The 19,320-nt window shown below is 42.2% G+C and overlaps 1 long non-coding RNA gene and 1 pseudogene across 1 annotated transcript; one reads left to right on the top strand and one right to left on the bottom strand.

Annotated features, from left to right (window-relative positions):
- Positions 1-12,077: 12,077 nt before the first annotated feature.
- LOC131250990 (geraniol 8-hydroxylase-like) overlaps positions 12,078-19,320 on the bottom strand; it is an 11,992-nt pseudogene continuing 4,749 nt past the window's right edge.
- LOC131250991 (uncharacterized) lies at positions 18,632-19,211 on the top strand. Its single transcript, XR_009173543.1, has 2 exons — positions 18,632-18,775; positions 19,012-19,211. It is a non-coding gene; the product is annotated as an uncharacterized LOC131250991 (long non-coding RNA).

The raw sequence follows: 19,320 nt of genomic DNA, 5'->3' as shown, positions 1-19,320 counted from the left end.
TTCGGTAGCTTTTCAAGGACCTCATCCAGTCCTTACTGAATCAATAGCCAATCATCTTGAGCTTCCATAATTTAAAATTATTTTGCCCTGAGTATTTCTCAACATCGAACTTAAGATTGACAGTCATTGTTACTCACTTTCATATTCAAGCCTGCGCCCCAACGTTAGCTTTGATACCACTTGTTGGGGGATCGTAGAAGCACACATAGATGAATCAAGTGATGTGATCCAATCACACCAAGCAAGAACAATGTAAGCACACTGAATTTAAAGTGGAAAAATCCATTCGGAAAAAAAAAATCACAACATAAAGTGACAAATATCACTATGAAAGCAGAAAATTACAAGAGCAGAGAGATTACCCGATCCAAACAAGCTTCAAATTAACCCAAGCTACACCTTTGAAACCCTAGAACAAATTAGAAAGCCTTGAATACCTCTCAATCCCTATCACCCAAATATATAGCATTTGGAAGAATTACAATCGAAATAGGAAATAAATCCCCTAAATTTGCAACTCTGCAAAAATCTGCGTGAAACCGTTCGATGTCATTGACACCTTAACCTTCGATGACATCAAAGTCACTTCGATGGTATATCGAACTAAAGCCAAAACTGTCTAGAGGCAAAACATGGAATTCGGATTTTCTTCGATTGCATTGAGTCAAACTTATCCTTCAATGTCATTGAACACTCTTCAATAACACCGAAAAATCACCCAATTAACCAACAACCAACTGGAGAATTCAAAAAATCTTGACAGTATCGTATATGTCATCGATAGACTGTTTTTATTTATTTATTTAATTTTAAATTTTAAATTTAAAGAAAGGTGGGAGCACATCACCTGAATCTGTGTTGATTGGAAAATTGGTTGTACATCCTGTTGGGGGAAAAATGGACAAGTCGATAAGTCGTCTTATGGAATGGACCAAATCCACTGAACCAGTATGGGCCCAGTGAAACTCGAGCCTGATAAGGCGTCTACATCTAGAAATAGGCCGGCCTCCAAGGAGGTTGATACAACTGTAAGGACACTCAAAGAACACGATAATAGCCCATTCAGATAAACCGTGTTTCGACCTAATGGGCCAATTGTAGATCAACCACAGTTCAACCATTGGTCGAATATAGGTTAATCCTAGATCTACCCCAGATCAGTCATTATCCGATGATAGATCAGTCATAGCCCGTCCATTGGACGGTCATAGATGGGACAATGTCTGGTTACAGGTCAAGCAATGTAAGCCCCGTATCCTAGACCGTACCGTTCCATAGACTTCCGCGGTCTTTCTGGTCGAATTCCGGCAACCTTCGACCCTTAACCAATATTTGCACGCGACCCTAATTCACATGCCATTAACTCGAGTCGACTCAACCCGAGACTGATACCTTAGCGACCGCGCCGTCGCCGCGGTTCCGATGTCGCGGCTCATGCACTGAGGCGATACCCTGGTCAGGAGATGTGGGCCAGCGTTCAGTGCGAGGAAAATGTCGCGCGTGCGAATTCTAAAAGAATCTCTACGACTTGTCACATCAATCAATCAACCCATCAATCCCATCAAGTCAAGTACATGTCAAGTACACATCACCTTTCACCCATTCCCAAGCAACCACAAAAGTCAAAAAGTTCTTACAAAGCTCATACTTTTCTTACAACATTTGCCACAAAAGTCAAAAAAGGGCTCTTACACCCATCACTCACCATATCAACACATTCATCACCCATCCCTCTCCTTACTTACAGCTCTCTCTCATTTCTCAAAGTCATTCCCAAGCAACCAAGAGCCTCACGTCCAAGCATTTTTCAACCTCCATGAGAGGATTTTGTGTGGCCCACTTCCTACCCTTTCATCTCTTATCTCAACCATCCAAACCTCATCTCCTCCGTTAGAATCAAAGCTAAGGAGCTAAGGAAGCCAAGGGAGCAAGAAGATCAAGCGATGGATGTGTCATAGGCTAGATTTTCATGTGTTTATGATGGGCCAAGTGAGGCCAACTGATCAATGGTTTGGATCTCACTTTGGACCGTAAGATGTGGCCGATGGCCCACTTGGATCATCATGATCATTCCATGATGGGGCCATTCTCCATGGACCCCATCATGATGTTTATTTTTCTTGCATACTTAGGGTCATCTAGACCGTCTATTTTAGTGGAGAAGGGATCTCCACCGTTGGATTTCGATTTAATGGGCCCACATGTAATGGCCCACTTGATTTATGTTGTAGATCATTGAAGGGAGGGCCCATAGTGCCGGGGTCCCTCCATCATGCGTGTCCCACTCTCTATCCCTCTCTCTCCCTTTCTATTTCATTTTCTTTTATGAGATCATGATATGGTTGTGTGGCCCACTTGAATGAACCCCACCTTGAGGCATGTATTCTATCCAAACCATTTACAAGTGGGGCCCACTTTGTGTGTTGTATCCACACCATCCTCCATGAGGTGGCCCACCTAAGCAGGGCCCACCCCTAATGTATTTGTTAAGTGCAACGTCTAGGGACGCTGGACGTGGTTTGGAAAACACAAAAATATCAGCTTGTTTCCAAGCTTATGGGTGGTCCACTCATGTAGGCCCCACCTTGATGCATGTGTTCAATCCACGCCGTCCATCCTTTTCCTCAGACTATTTTAGGCATTGAGCCGAGAAATGAGGTTGATCCGAGTATCTGGTGGGCCATAGCATTAAAAACGGTGATTTTCACCTTTCAAATTTGCTTAAAATTTCTTACGCGCCAGGACTTGTCCAATATTGGGCTCGATGGACTTGTCATAGTCTGTAGAAACCAATGGCTGGGGTGGATTTACATGATGTGGGCTGCACACCCGAAAAACCGTAAGAAAACGTGATTTTTTTTAAAAAAATAGGTAGCAGCGTTGCTACTGTCGTTGTCAGTAGCGCAGGCAGCGCTTGCTGTTGCGTGCGACGGGCTGGCGGACGAACTGCAACCCATGGCCCTTGCCGTGGGCCCCACCATGATGTATATCTGTCATTTAACCCGTTCATTGGGTGGGCCACTCCCTGAAGTGGGCCCACTCCAAAAATCAGCATGATCTAAAGCTCAGGTGGCCCACACCGTAGGAAACAGTGGGAATAAACGTCTGCCCTTGGAATCCCTTTTCTGGGCCACAGAAGTTTTGGATCCAGCTGAGATTTGTTTTTCCTATTCATTTGGGTCTGTGGGACCTTATCAACGGATTGGATGGTATGTAAACATTATGGTGGGCCCCACGTGGAGCCCATAGTGATATATGTGTTTTACTCCCACTGTCCACCTGGACGGTGGAGCCCACTGTAATTTATGTGATTTCCCACCGTCTAGGGGACGGTGGGTGTGTGCGTGTGCGTGTGCGTGTGTGTGTGGGCGTGTGTGTGTATATATATATAATATTATATTATATATAATATTGTATATACTATATATAAAGTATATATTACATTATATATAATATACTGGGTGGTGGGCCTTAGGAATTTTAATGGTGGAAATCATCACCGCCACTTTGTTGGGTGTGGCCCATTTAATATACATAAGACCCATGAGATTAGGCCCATTTGATTCATTCTAAGGCCCACGGGTTATGGCCCATTGCAATGTACATAAGGCCCATTGGTGCGGCCCATTGATGTGGCCCACTTGATGAATATAATGCCCATGTAATTTTGCCCATTTGATATATTTAAGGCCCAATGAGATGTACCTAAGGTCCATTGCAATGTGTGATCCCAACATGGTTTATGTAATGATGTTTACGATAGGCTATGCCTTGGGAGCGATGGTGGTTTGACGTCCACATTGCAAGTATAGTGTTGGTTAAATGTCCGCATTATAACTTTCCCTAGGGCCCATTGTTAGGCTCGTACGTGTAATATGTAGGCCGTCTAGGCCCATCTTCGTTATGAACATCATCCATCCCATATAACATATTTAGTTCCATGATTCATGATCATATGCATCATACGTATGCTTGATATGAGAAATGACTGATCATAGCATATGCCTTCGGGCAGATTGTTTAGAGGCTCCCGGATAGGGGGTGTTGCCCTACATGAGCGCACGATACGCGCAGGATTGCTGTATGACTAGATAGTATGATTCATGCATTCACATTGTGTGATATGGTTACTGTACGCCCTAACGACATCAGGGCCATAACCTCCACAGACGTATCGTGGTTGGCAGGATTGGATACCGGAAATATTGTTCTACATGGGGTGCTATAGATATCCCTGTGTGAAAGTCCCTAAACCCTTATGGTACTAAGAGGTTGCTCCAATGTCTAGACTGAGTGGGTACATGAGCGCCGAGTGCCGATTACCAGACGATCGCTCTTTCCACTGTGTCGTGGTCAGTTAGAAGGGGGTGCGGCCTTATCTGCCTGAGAGGAGGGGGCAAAGCTAGGCTGAGTCTGACCAACTCGAGGAATGGGTCCGCTATTGACGAGCCGAACCCGATATTGGCAGGCGGATAATGAGGTCTTTTCCACTCACCTTATTATGCGCGATGGGGCGACAATTTGGCTTGGAGTGTACTAGACCCCGGTGATATTCCAGATTTGAGCTGTATTGATATGTGGACTTAGATGAGGATTTGTATGCTTGAATTGCATTTCGCATTACATGGTATTGGTATGGCCAACATCATTCATACTTTGCACCACATGGCCTTGGTACGACTAATGGCATTCTTGGCTTTCATCAGCATGTTCCGCATTACTCTGATACTGCATAACTGCATTACCACCTTGAGCACACACTTTCACCACCCTCTAAGCTTTCTATAAGCTTATGCACGACCGTTGCGTGCAGGTGACGTTGGATCGCAGCAGCGCTGAGGCTTGAGCACGTGGCAGATTATTTTGGAGTTTTTGTTCATCATCATTGTATTTCCCTTTATGCTCATTGTACTTGTAAAGTTTTTGATCATAGTGGAAATGTGATGGAGTTTTTGGTTGTTGTTTGTGGGTTATGCCTTTGGTTATGCTTATTACGAATCAAACTGATGTTGGAAATCCTCCTCGTAACATCCCAGGATCGGAACCTAGTGAATGGGCGCTGGGAGCCGAGAATGGGGTTCTACGGAGGTTGTCGGCGCCGGATTCGGTAATCGAAAATTTTGTGAGCCCGGTTTCCGAGTTTGGGGCGTGACAAGCAATGTCCCTTGACCAGGTCAAAGACTATTAGTACCCAGCTAAAGGTAAACATGAGAATCTCTCGATCTAATTATTGGTCGAAAATGGTGAATGTTGATCTATTGAAAAGGTTGGAGTTGCTTACTCTCAAGCCTTCACCCGTCTATAGGAGCCGGCTTAAAGCCGAGCTATAAATTCAAGGAATCTCGCATAATCCCGAACATCTCCCCCCAAATCTTCGGGATAAGATTAGATCCCAATAATGTTGGGGTCTGATAATCTCATAAAGATCCTAGATTCGGATGGATCTCCGAGATATCGAGACTGAGTCCTCATACAATGGGATTCTCTTCCCTATATATATAGGGATATCCCCAACCATCAAAGGTAGTCACATTTTAACCCTAACATTCGAATGATATCTCTTTTTTGAAGATCCTACCCTACAAAAAGACCCCGTTCTTGACTTAGGCATCGGAGAATCCCCTGCACTAGCCAAGGTCTCCCTTGTTTCTCCTTTACACGTGTGCAGGTGCAAGAGGGTCAACCGTGGAGGGTCTGCCGGAAAACTATATTAACACATCCAATAAGCGGGCACCAAGGAAACCTTTTTGGGCCACACCATAAGGAAACCTTTAACTTCACGTGGCATGGGATGAAAGTAGATTAGATCTATCCCGTCTATCATTGATTCTAAAAATCATTTTAATTCAAACTATTTTTGGGCCACACCATAAGGAAACCTTTAAAATGGTGGGTGTACCCATCTTAACTGTTCCTCGCGGTGTATAGCACTTGGGTCTGATTTTTTAGCCTGCGTCCAAAAACAGGTGACACACCTGATGGACGGAGTGGATCTCATCAACGGAAGTCATTTCATCCACGTCACCTGAAGTGGCGCCGCAATGTCTACCCAAGTCACGCAAAAGTATTCGGAAATAATTCATAGGTTGGTGAGAAACACGTGAACGTTGGATGTGGACAGCCGACAATTTTTTTTCTAGCCGCCCATTTCTTCCTATTCTAGATCCTAACCCCATAAACGAAATATATTGATGTTTTTTAGGAAAAGTAACACTCACCGTTTAGACCACGAAAAACACATGTGCCAAGAATGCACGTGGTACATTTGTGTATGGCTGTTTGGATCCTAAGTTGCTTAAAATAAGCTACTTCTGCCTTAAGTAACTTATCTTGATTTATACTTATTAAGCTAAAGTGATTAAGTAACTTTAAGTAAAAACGTTACTTATAATTGATCATAAACCTAACTTAGTTATTTCAAATAAGTTATTTATCTTTGCTGTAAGTAGAAAACCATAACTTATTTGGTGGTTTTCAAACGGGCCCTTAGCGAACTTGAGATTTTATTAATTTGTAGCTGGATCAAATTGAGCTGAGGCCCAACTATTCTTTGGCTCAGACTCAAGCATTTTTATGCTAGGCTGTTGATGGGCTTGGCCCAAGCTCAGACCTTGGGCTTTACATGTCGGGCCGTTGCCACCCCTAATCATGGTTCTGAAATTAAGACTCCTCATGGAAATAGAGTTCACCATCGCCATTCGGGAAGGGTTTTCAGAGCCCAACACAGCATGTATCACTGCAGCTGCCTTCCACATGAAAAGTGGTTTGAGTGTCACAACATCGACACTCTCGGCACTATGCTATATAGGAATTATCTTAAGAAACTTAAGCTGAATGGATGATTGCGGCTATCACCATGTAGATGAATTGGACAGAGTACTATTGATTAACATAGGATGGGTATGTGAATTTCCTTGACGAGTTGGCACTTGCCACGCCTCTTCTCAGATCATTCACCTCTCATCATCACCCTAGAGGAAAATTAAGATCAAGCTCCCAAGCCCTTCAAATTTCAAACTATGGACCACCCATGAAGAGTTTCTGCAACTTGTTAAGAGTAATTGGGAGATGGGGCGTGATGCCGCACAGATGCTTACTATATACTAAAAAAGGAGAAAATTAAAGTTTGCTCTTTGGGACCCACACTCGTGGTTTGGACAAATGGCTAATGTCATGGGCTTGCTCCCCATAGATGCGAGTTCCATTCTCCTCTCCGTACTTTACCCTACCCAATGGACATGGTTTGTAAGTAATTGCGTGGGGAATAGTCTCGCCTTAAAAAGTAGGGATATCTTATCATCATCCAAAAAGAAATAAGAGTTTTGGGGATGTGTTCAGGAACTTGTTGAAAGTGAAGAATGGTCTTACTTGTTCAAATTCTAGGCAAGGGTGTGTTAATCTTGAAGAGGCCAAGTCAAAGGTAGTGTAAGCTCTCCTTCAAGAGAAAATCTTAGGGAACCAAAAATCCCATAATCATCAATGGCTAGCAGTGGGAGATAGGAACACGAGATTCTTTCATGATTTGGTTATAGAGAGAAGATTTACATCCTCTATCAATCTCATTAAATCAAACTTAAGAACAACCTTAAATACCCAATTCGACATCAGAGAGGAGGCAATTAGATACTACAAATCCCTTTTTACCTCAGAAGGAAGCAGGGTTTAGGAAGAGGTTGTCGGGTGCATTCCAGCAATCATGTCCATGCAAGACAATGAAGGCCTACTAAGGTACTCAGGACACAGAGAGGGTGTAAGGGAAAATTACGGACTTTAAATTCTAATTTTACTGGCTATCATTCAGATAAATTCAAAGAAGAACCGAGCCCAAAAAAAAAAAAAAAAAACCTCATTGAATTGGATGCAATATATATAAAACCATGCATGGCGCATGGACTTTCTTAACTAACTCCCTATTATCTATCAGGCTCTACAATCATTGCCTGCAAGAAAGTATAGACTAAATCAATGGTGCACATTCAAATGAAAATATAATTTTATGGATGAGATGTCTAGAATCATACATACATAGCAGTTTTTGCACCAAGGGATATCCATGCTATAGCCCCAAGATTCTTACTCCAAATTTCCTAATGGATCAACCACATATTCATTTAGGCAATGCTAGTCATCTATAGTGTAGGGATAGCACGTAGGGGTTGCCAATTGCAGGGTTATGCCGAGCTTAGAGCTCATGTCCATATGTTGAGGCATCATCCCATTGGGAAGTTTCCAGTCGAATGAATGGAGAAAAGATGCCAATACTAGCTGGACCATCCTAAATGCAAGTGGTAAGCCTGGGCAAATCCTCCGGCCTGATCCAAATGGTATTGAGTTTGAAATCTTGGCCTTTGAAGTCAATGTCACTGTCCAAGAAGTAAGAAGGATGCCGGTTCAGCCCAAACGTCGGGATCTCTTCCTATGGCCCACACGTCCATTGTAATCCAAGAACACTTGGGTATTGAAAAACCATGGACTTTCACAGCAGCTATGGTTCTGCAAGGAAAGAGCGGACCCTGTGGATGCAAACGCAAGGTCTCCTTCAGATGCAAAAACCATGTTGCTATTTTATTTTTTTCATTTTGGTAATTACTATATATTCAAGTTCTTATTGAGGTTGAGGCATTACAGTCTCTCAGATAACACCTTGAATAGAGTTGTGAATGTCCAATCAATTTCGTGTGTTGCTCGCAACCAATTAACTAGTAAGATTATCAAGTTACCGACCAGGCAAAGGGAGAGAAAATGGTCACCTACCTCCAAGAGGCGAAAGACCTTATCAGGAAATTCAGTAAATGCGAAGTCATCCTGGTCCCTCGAGCACAGAATTCCCGAGTAGATGCTCTAGGAAATCTAGCAGCAGCGGCCGACGATGACATCGCCAAATCAATTTGGATTGAGTTCTTGCCTGAGCCCAGCATCAGTCGACCTGAGCCCAAGAAAACACTTCACAACATCTTGGCCCAGAGCTGGATGGACCCGATCATGGATTAACTCCAAAAGAACAAGCCGACCGTCGACAAGCTCGAGGCACGGAAGATTCAAAATAGAGCAGGTTGGTACACCATGATAGGGGACGTCCTCTATAAAAGAGGATTTTCCTTACCATACCTAAAATATCTCCGACCCGATGAGGCCAAAGCTTGTTCTGAGGGAGATCCATGAAAGCATCTGTGGTAATCATTCGAATGGTAGAGCACTCGCCTACAATCAAAATTGGAAATAAATCCAACAATTCTACATACTCGCTCGATGGAACCTTTGATGGGACTTCGATAACACAGACTGTCGATGACATCAAACTCCTTCAATGGCATCAAGAAAACACTAAATCGTTCCAGCAACAAAACATGAATTTCTTTTAATGGCATCGAGCATCCTTCGATGACATTGAACTCTACTCGATGGCATCGATAGGCCCTACTGTTTATAGATTTGAGACATCAACAACAATCTCTACCATGTCTTCAATCTTCATTCTTCATATCTCATGTTTCTCATATTTAATTATGCCTTGCATCACACATTGCTTTACCATCACTTCTCGTGCATATTCCATCTTTCTTTACGCATTCGCTAAGCCTAGAAAAGTTACAAAGAACTTGAACTTCTCTATGGGAACCACCTTAGTGAGCATATTATTTGGATTCACACTTGTGTGAATTTTCTCTAGAGTCATACCTCTCCTTCCTCAAGTATTTATCGGAATAAATGGTGACATACATCAATATATTTAGTATGTGAGTGATAAACAAAGTTTTTAACAAAATTAATTGCACTTTCACTATCACAATTAACTGACACAACTTCCTCGAACGCTTTTATCACTGTCATGTACTCACCTTCGGTTGTGGAAAGAGTCACCATATATTGAAACTTCAACATCCAACTAATTGCTCCACCCACTAGCACAAACAAGTAAGCAAAACTCGACCTTCTATCATCCATACTGCATGTGTAATCATATATAATCCACATAGCCTATTAACTTAGTCCCTGATTTCTTAAATGATAAGATGTAGTCCTGTGTACCTCGAATGTATCGAAGTAGTCATTTCATTGTCTCCTAGTGTTGCTTGCCGGGGTTAGATATATATCTGTTAACAACACCCACTGCATATGAAATATTCAGTCTCGTATATACCATGACATGCATTAAGCTGCCAGCTACGCTCGAATAAAGCACATGAGACATAAGCTATTTTTCTTCATCTGTTTTTGGACACTGTTTCGAAGAAAGCTTAAAATGAGCCACGTGGAGAACGCCAACCGGCTTTGCCTTGTCCATCTCATACATTTTTAAGGTATTCCGCCGGAGATAACTATAGCTTGCTACTCTTCCCGTCTCTATGTATATTAATAGCGAGAACCCTCCTTAAAGCCCTTAGATCTTTCATGTTAAATATCTTTGCTAATTGAGTCTTTAGTTAGTCGATCTCAAACATGTTGTGGCTGGCAATAAGCATGTCATGAACGTACAAAACTAGAATAATGAATTTCCCATCACTCAGTGTATTGTAATAGAAATAATGATCATATCCACTCCTAGTAAACCTCTGACTCATTAAGAAAGAATTAAAAATTTTATATCACTGCCTAGGTAACTATTTCAAGGTTTTTTTTTTTTTTTTTTTAATCTATAAATCTTGTTCTCTACCCCTTGTATTTCGTAACCTTTTGGTTGCTATATGTAGATCTGTTCTTCCAATTCTCCATACAGGAAGGCAATCTTTATATTTATCTGCTCTAGCTCGAGATCGTATTATGTAACCAACGACAACACGAATTTGATAAATACTTGCCTCACAACCAGCGTGAATATTTCAATGAATTCAACACCTTCTCTCTGAGCTTATTCCTTCGCTACCAATCTTGCCTTGTAACTATCATGTTTCTTCTTAAATATCCACTTGCACCCGATCGCTTTACAGTTGATGAAAAACTCCATCAACTCCCACATTTTGTTCTTGTACAATGAGTCCATCTCATCATCCATCATTGTTTTTCACTTTTCAGCATCTTCTTCATCAAGAGCCTCTTGAATAGTACACAGATCTCCATCATATGTAATGAAAGCAAATGCGATATTTAGTCATCCCTATACCTCGCCGATAATGTAACACTCCATACTTTTTAGTACTACTCGGGTGTTACCGTGTAACCTAGCTTAATATGAATACATAATACCATATATGCTTGGGTCACCTTTGAATGGGTCAAATGGAATATAAACATCAAGCGGCTATGAAGATTTCAATAGTAGGCTTCCCCATCCCGACCATTTCCTGTGTTTTTCGCCCACCTTAGTTTGAATTGTCCTCCGTTTTTGGATTTAGTCCTAAAATGATGTCTTTTAACTTATGGACGGAATGGATTTTATACTTGCATCATGGTGGACCCACAAATCTTTGGTAGTGCACAATCTTCCTACAAGTGGGGTAGATGGTTAGCATTGAAAGCATTCGGAACCATCATATGTTCTGTGATAGTGTCACTCATATAGGAAATCAATACCATTAAAACGTTGGGTATCACCATTTGGACTATGCTCGTTAAATATCAAGCTGATCTGTTGACTAGGTGGGCTGAATTTGTTGGATCAAACTATCAGTTTTCCATTGATTCCGTCAGCGTGGCCCACTTAACGATTAGAGTGGTCCGTTGTTTTTGGTAGGCGATCTTGTTGGTGGGGTTTACTTTTTTCATGGAACTGATTTCCTTGACTAGTCGTCGGTTGTGTTGCCCTGCAGCACGCTCAGTTGTCACTTGGAAAGGAATGCTATACAACAGGTAGTGTAGAGGCCATGGCTGCAACTTGGTTTCGGGTCAGCCCCCAGTTTAGGCCAGGTTAGGTTTTCCAACTTGGCTGCAACTTGGAAAGAAATGGTGGGATGTTTTCCAACTAATGGCAAAAAGGGGAGCTATTTAGAAATAATCAAGAGAAAAATATGTATTTAGCATATTGCAAAAGGGAAAGGTGCTATATGTTGAAACCCTGGTTCAAAAACCTGAAAACTTGAGTCAATATGAGTCGACTTGGATCAACTCAAGGACTCTATCAAGTCTTGAAATTACATGACTTGATACTTAATAAAATTATTAAATTAAAGGGGATACTAATAATATTTTCAACAGGTAAATTGAAATAGAAAATGATAAAAATGAAATCACATTTACTGCACTGGTTTAATAGCATGGTTCTCTAACTTGGGGTTTGGATCCTTACTCTTGCTCCGATGGTAGACTCTCACGCGTTTCAACACCCGGTCAAGGGTTCGAGTACCATAGGTGGTGAAATCCCACTAAGGTGTGAGTGTGTGGCGGTGTTAGCCATCTAACATAGGGATAGCACAAAGAGGGGCAGCTAATTGCATGGTGATGCCGAACTTAGAGCTCATGTCCATATCAGATGGCATCATTCCATTGGGAAGTTTCCAGTTGAACGAATGGAGAAGAGAAGCCAACATTAGATGGACCATCCTAAATGCAAGTGGCAAGCCTGGGCAAATCCTCCGGCCCGATCCAAAGGGAATGAGCTCGAAATCTTGACCTTTGAAGTCAATGTCACTGCCCAAGAACCTTTCTGGCAAGAAGGAAGATGGGTTGGCCCAAATGTCAGGATCTCTCCCTATAGCCCACGCATTCACAATAACCCAAGTATTCTTGGTATGGCAAAACCACATACTTCTACATCGGTTGTAGTTTCGCGAAAAATGAGTGGAACTGGTGGATGCAAACGCATGGTCTCCTTCACGATGGCTTGTAGATATGGGAGATGGTCAATGTCCGACTCTTCCACCTGTTGTCCTGAGCCAATTGTCTTCATGAGTTCCAATCGAGCCTTCACCATGCTATCTGGGTTTCGGAGCAACTCCGCCATGGCCCATTCTACAGAAGTTGAGCTTGTATCGCTTCCAGCAATAAATAGATCCTGATGATTGAAATGGCATGAATTTATAACCAATGAAAAAAAAAAAAACAAATTAATTAATAGACTGACCAAGAATTATACCGTGAAAACAAGTAGCGAGAATGATAAGGTACTGAGGCATTTGAACATTAGTAGTGCCTTGGTGCTTCCATTTTTTTAGTAAGTGGGGCTCATTATGATGACCTTCTCCATCGATGGAACAATAGATAAAGCTTATCCAGATTGGATTAATCTCCATCGATGGAACACCTATAATGGGCTGGGACGGGTGGAGGGTCAACTTGAGCCCAACCCAACCTCAAGAGGACCGAACTGGTAGTGCGACTTGACACAAATTTCAACTCGAGTCACAACTCAAACCCAACCCAAATTCCTCCATACACAACCTTAAAACAAACCTAACTTAGATCCAACCCTAAAACAAACATAACTCTATCCAACCCAACCCAAATTCATGTGACTATTTGTTGCGCAGCACACCAACAATGCAGTGAGCCTAGATCCAATCTCAGGCCTCACCCACAAATGATAAACAGGAATAAATATAAACTAGAAATATATCAAAGCATTCAAAACAGACCACAAGACAAGATATATGTAGAAAAACCCCAAACTATGGTAAAAAACCACGGATGCAAACTTCTACTATGAAGAACGAAGATTACAAAGCAATATACTAATCTCTCCCTTAGAAGTACATAGAAAACCCTTTGCCCACACCTTACAATTATTTTCCAAATATTCCAATACATATAGAAAATCCCTAAGAACACTTATATATAGTTTAGGCAACTTCCCTTCCGCACCCTTGCGAAAGGCGACACCAAAATCCGCAGTCCGCATCGGATTTGGAAACGAATCTGTGTAACTACGACCGGTCGAGCAGACTGCACGACCGGTCGAGCGACCCCTACGACCGGTCATGAATGGGCCATGACTGGTCGAGCACCTCGGGACCAAAAACCGACGCTCACTAGACTTTGAGTCGAAGCGGTCCACGACCGGTCGAGCATAGCCCACAACCAGTCGAAGACGGCCCCAGATGTGGCTCCACATCTCAACAATCTCCCACTTGGAGACACATTGCCATAAACCTTTGTCTTCTTCATCCGGAGTGCACGACCTCCCCGTCTTCAAGCCTGAAGACCAATCAAAGCTGAACAGAGCTTAAGCTTCTCCCGTGTGACCGCCTTGGTCAACATATCCGCAGGATTCTCACTTGTATGAATCTTCTCCATAGCAATCGATCCATCTTCCAGTAACGAACGTATGAAGTGATATCTGATGGCAATATGCTTGGTCCTTGAATGAAAAGCTGAATTCTTAGCCAAGTGTATTGCACTCTGACTGTTACTGTACAGCTTGCAATCTACTTGTTTCTTACCCAATTCCTCCATAAAACCTTACATCCACACCATCTCCTTGCATGCTTTTGTAGCTACAACATATTTTGCTTCTGTCGTACTGATAGATACTATCTTCTGTAACTGAGAGATCCAACTGACTGCAGCACTACCCAGAGTAAAAACATAACCTGTAGTGCTTCTTCTGCTGTCGATATCTCCTGCCAAATCTGAATCCACGTAGCCTTGTAGCTTGATTTCCGATCCACCATAGTACAACCCTACATCCTTAGTACCTACCAAGTATCTAAGGATCCACGTCACAGCTTCCCAATGTTCCTTTCCGGGGTTATTCATGAACCTGCTAACAACTCTTACTACTTGAGCAATATCTGGCCTCGTGCTCACCATAGCATACATGAGACTCCCAATAGCTGACACGTATGGGACTTTAGTCATGTAGTCTCGTTCCTCCTGTGTCTTTGCACCTTACTCCTTAGATAGCTTGAAGTGGTTGGCTAATGGAGTGATAACCGACTTAGCACCTCCTACATTGAATCGATCAAGTACCTTGGCTATGTACTCTGCCTGTGACAAAATCAGTTTCTTGTTTTCCTTATCACGTTTTATCCTCATGCTTAGGATTTGTTTTGCAGCTCTTAAATCCTTCATGAAAAATTCTCTAGACAGTTGTCTTTTGAGATCTGAGATGTCTTTTATGCTTGAACCAGCCACAAGTATATCATCAACGTACAGAAGAAGGATGATGTATGACGTATTAAACTTCTTCAAATAGCAACAATGGTCTGCATGACATCTCCTATAACCGTTTCCCGTCATGAAACTGTCGAATTTCTTGTAGCACTACCTCGGGGCCTACTTCAGGCCATATAGACTCTTCTTCAGTCTACACACTTTGTTTTCCTTTCCTGATGTCGTGTATCCTGTCGGCTGATGCATATATATCTCTTCTTCAAGGTCCCCATGAAGAAAGGCTGTCTTAACATCTAGCTGCTCTAGATATAAGTCCTCTGTAGCCACTATACTCAAGACCATACAAATCGTAGACATTTTTATCACAGGTGAAAATATTTCAGTGAAATCGATACCTGCCTTTTGTTGAAACCCTTTCACAACCAGTCTAGCCTTGTACCGTTTCGAACCATCGTGCTCCTCTTTCAATCTATAAACCCACTTGTTATGAAAAGCTTTCTTACCCTTAGGTAGGGTGACTAGCTCCCATATACGATTGGACTCAAGAGAGTCCATCTCCTCATCCATGGCCTGCTCCCACTTAACCTATGTATCTGACTTTAATGCCTCTTCAAAACATTCTGGTTCACCATTATCTGTCAGCAGTAGATAATGTAAGGAGGGTGAGTATTGGGCCATGGGTCTCATCTCACGAGTAGACCTCCTCACAACCGGTGTATGCGACTCTGCCTCATAATGCTCATGTGCAAGATCATCCTGTGGCGCTGTAACACCCGTATCCTATAACTCTTCCATCTCTACGAATTCTTTCTCCTCGGCCTTATTTTCCTGCACACTATCCTTATGCATTACTTTTTCATTAAAGACTGCATCCTTGCTGCTGATGATTTTCTTATTTTCTGCATCCCAAAACCTGTAGCCAAAATCATGCTGCTTGTAGCCTATAAACGTGCACCTCCTAGACTTCGCATCTAGCTTGTTTCTGTGCTCTGCATCAATATGAACATATAAAGTGCAACTGAACACTTTGAGATGTGCAAGGTTCACTTCTTTCTCAGTCCATGATTCTTTTGGTAGCTCACCATCCAATGGTGCTGAGGGACTTCTATTGATAAGATATGCGGCAGTATTCACAGCATCTGCCCAAAAGGTCTTAGGCAACCCTGCATGTAGCCTCATGCTCCTGGTGCGCTCAAGGATGGTCCTGTTAATACGCTCAGTCACAGCATTTTGCTGTGGTGTCCCTGGAATCGTTTTCTGATGTTTGATTCCATTTGCTACACAATACTCCTCAAATCTTTTATCAAAGTACTCTCCCCCATTATCAGATCTGAGGCATTTTACTGTTCTACCTGTCTCGTTTTTTACCATAACTTTCTACTTCTTAAATACATCAAATACATCCGATTTGTGCTTTAAGAAATAGACCCACAGTTTTCTACTAGCATCATTAATAAAGGAAACAAAATAACGTGAGCCACCAATAGATGATACCTATGCCGGTCCCCACACATCAGTGTGTACAAGCTCCAACAGATGCGTCTTTGGAGCGCGTCCCGTCTTCTTAAAGCTTACCCTCTTCTGCTTATCATACACGCAGTCCTCACAGAATTCCAAGTCAATAGACTTCAGCCCTGGTAGCTTCCTTTTTGACAATAACACTTTCATCCCTTTCTCACTCATATGTCCCAACATCTGATGCCATAACTGCCCATTCACTCCAGTTGATGCGACTGAGAGTGAATAATACGATCCTGAAGTCACGTATAAAATACCTTCCTTTTTGCCTCAAGATATCACCAAGGCACTTTTTGTGATCTTCTAGGAATCACTAGTGAATGTCGTCACATAATCGGTATCGGCCAACTGCCCCGCTGAGATCAAGTTACGTTTCAAACTCGGTACATGCCTGACATCCTTCAATTTCAAAGCCGTTCCATCTTTCTGATTAACATGAACGTCTCCTTTTCCAACAATACTGCACGGCTCATCATCACCCAGGTAGACTCTCTCAAAGTCACCTGACACATAATCACGCAGAACTTTCTTACATGAAATGGCATGAAACGAAGCACCCGAGTCTATAACCCAAGACTCATTCCTCGCATCAAGAGACGAGATCAATGCCTCTGTGTCACTCTCCTCAGATAGATTCACTGAATCTTTCCCGCCTTGAGAGATTCCTTCTTGTTTCTTGAGCGCCCTGCAATTACGTTTCATGTGTCCCTTCTTGCCGCTATGCCAACACCCGTCTTTGTCTTTCGATCCCTTGGACTTCTTCCTTGACTTAGAACGCCCGTGTTTATTACCTCCTTTGTTTAGCGATCTTCCTCTTCCTTCAACATTAAGAGCATTCCCTGAATCCCCTGAAATTCCTGATGCCTTTCTTCTAGATTCTTCGCTGAGAATTAGACTGGCCACATCATCAAATTTCAACTTTGTCGACCCTGAAGAATTGCTCACAGTAATCACCAAACCATCCCATCTGTCTAGTAAACTGGATAAGATCAATAACGCCCTGACCTCATCCTCAAAAACAATGCCAACGGATTCTAACTGGCTCGTGACTGTATTGAACTCATTTAGATGTTCAGCCACGCTCCCACCATCTGACATCTTCATGTTGAATAACTGTTTCATAAGATGAACCTTGTTGAATGCTGAGGGTTTTTCATACATGGTGGCTAGAGCTTCCATTAATTCTTTTGTCATTTTTACCTTTGATATATTGAAGGCGACGCTCTTAGACAAAGAGAGTCGGATCGTTCCTAAAACCTTCCTATCCACTAAAAACCAATCATCGTTTGTCATCTTTTCTAGTTTTTTCTCTTTTCCTCCTAGAGGAATATAGAGATCCTTCTGATACAGATAATCTTCCATCAGCATCTTCCAAAAGGCAAAGTTTGAACCATCAAACTTCTCAATTCTAGTTTTTTCTTCTTCCGTCATCGCTCCCAATAGAACTAAACCAATAGCTCTAATACCAGTTGTTGCGCAGCACAGCAACAACACAGTGAGCCTATATCTAATCTCAAGCCTCACCCACAAACGATAAACAGGAAGAAATATAAATTAGAAATAAATCAAAGCATTCAAAACAAACCACAAGACAAGATATACGTGGAAAAACTCCAAACTAGGATAAAAAACCACGGATGCAAACTTCCACTATGAAGAACGAAGATTACAAAGCAATATACTAACCTCTCCCTTAGAAGCTAGCACATATAAAACCCTTTGCTCATACCTTAGAATTATTTTTCAAATATTTCAATACACATAGAAAAGCCCTAGGAACACCTATATATAATTTAGGCAACTTCCCTTCCGTACCCTTGCGAAAGGCGACACCAAAATCTGCAATCCACATCGGATTCAGAAACGAATCTGCGTAACTACAACCGGTCGACCGGTCGAGCGACCCCTACGACCGGTCGTGAATGGGCCACGACCGGTCGAGCACCTCGGGACCAAAAACCGACGCTCGCTGGACTTTGAGTCGAAGTGGTCCATGACCGGTCGATCGGGCCCCTACGACTGGTCGAGTATAGCCCACAACCGGTCGAAGATGGCCCCAGATGTAGCTCCACATCTCAACACTATTCACAACCCAACCTGACTTGACCTGAATTTGCTCAACCCAAAGCCAACCTGATTTGAAATCAAGCTAGAGTTTTCCAACCTAAATTGACTTGAGGATCCGAGAAACTAATCCAACCCGACCTAACCCAAACATGGTCAATTGGGTTCAGTTTGTTGAACCCAAGTTACAGCTCTACGTTTGCAACTTGTGTGGTCTCTACCTTTTTCCTGCCTGGCCCTCCTTGTGTGGTCTCTACGTTTGTTGTCCATAGTCATGAGAGTGTGCTAATATATGATAGGCAGGGCTCCTTATCTTTTTGTGGGAGTCAGCCCCAAGAGTTGTTTCAGCTTGTATCTGTCTATTAATAAAATTGGGTGGCGAGCTTCTACCTTTTCTTTTTTAAAAAAAGAAAAAAAAAAGTTACAGCTCTAAGCATGACAAAGATATCCTCGTCCAAGATAAGTTTGTCCAAAAAAATTTCTCTACATCGCATCCCTCATTGTGACCATTCTCTAGCAAATGCAACCCAACAATTCATAGACAACATTTCAACTAAGAGCTCGTTCAAAATTTAGAAACAAATCGATGCAGTAACACTCAACAGATTTACATGGTTCGTCATTATCCCTTCTCCATAGATTAGCCCTTGTCAAGATCATTTAAAATAAATAAATAAATAAAATAAAATAAAATTTGATTACAACCCTAAAATCTTTTAAAGACTAAAAATTAAACAATAAAAAAAGCTTCTC

The sequence above is a fragment of the Magnolia sinica genome, chromosome 7, assembly GCF_029962835.1.
Source record: "Magnolia sinica isolate HGM2019 chromosome 7, MsV1, whole genome shotgun sequence".
Classification (NCBI taxonomy): Eukaryota; Viridiplantae; Streptophyta; class Magnoliopsida; order Magnoliales; family Magnoliaceae; genus Magnolia; species Magnolia sinica.
The sequence above is the reverse complement of the archived record's forward strand: the minus strand, read 5'-3'. Positions and strand labels throughout refer to the sequence as shown.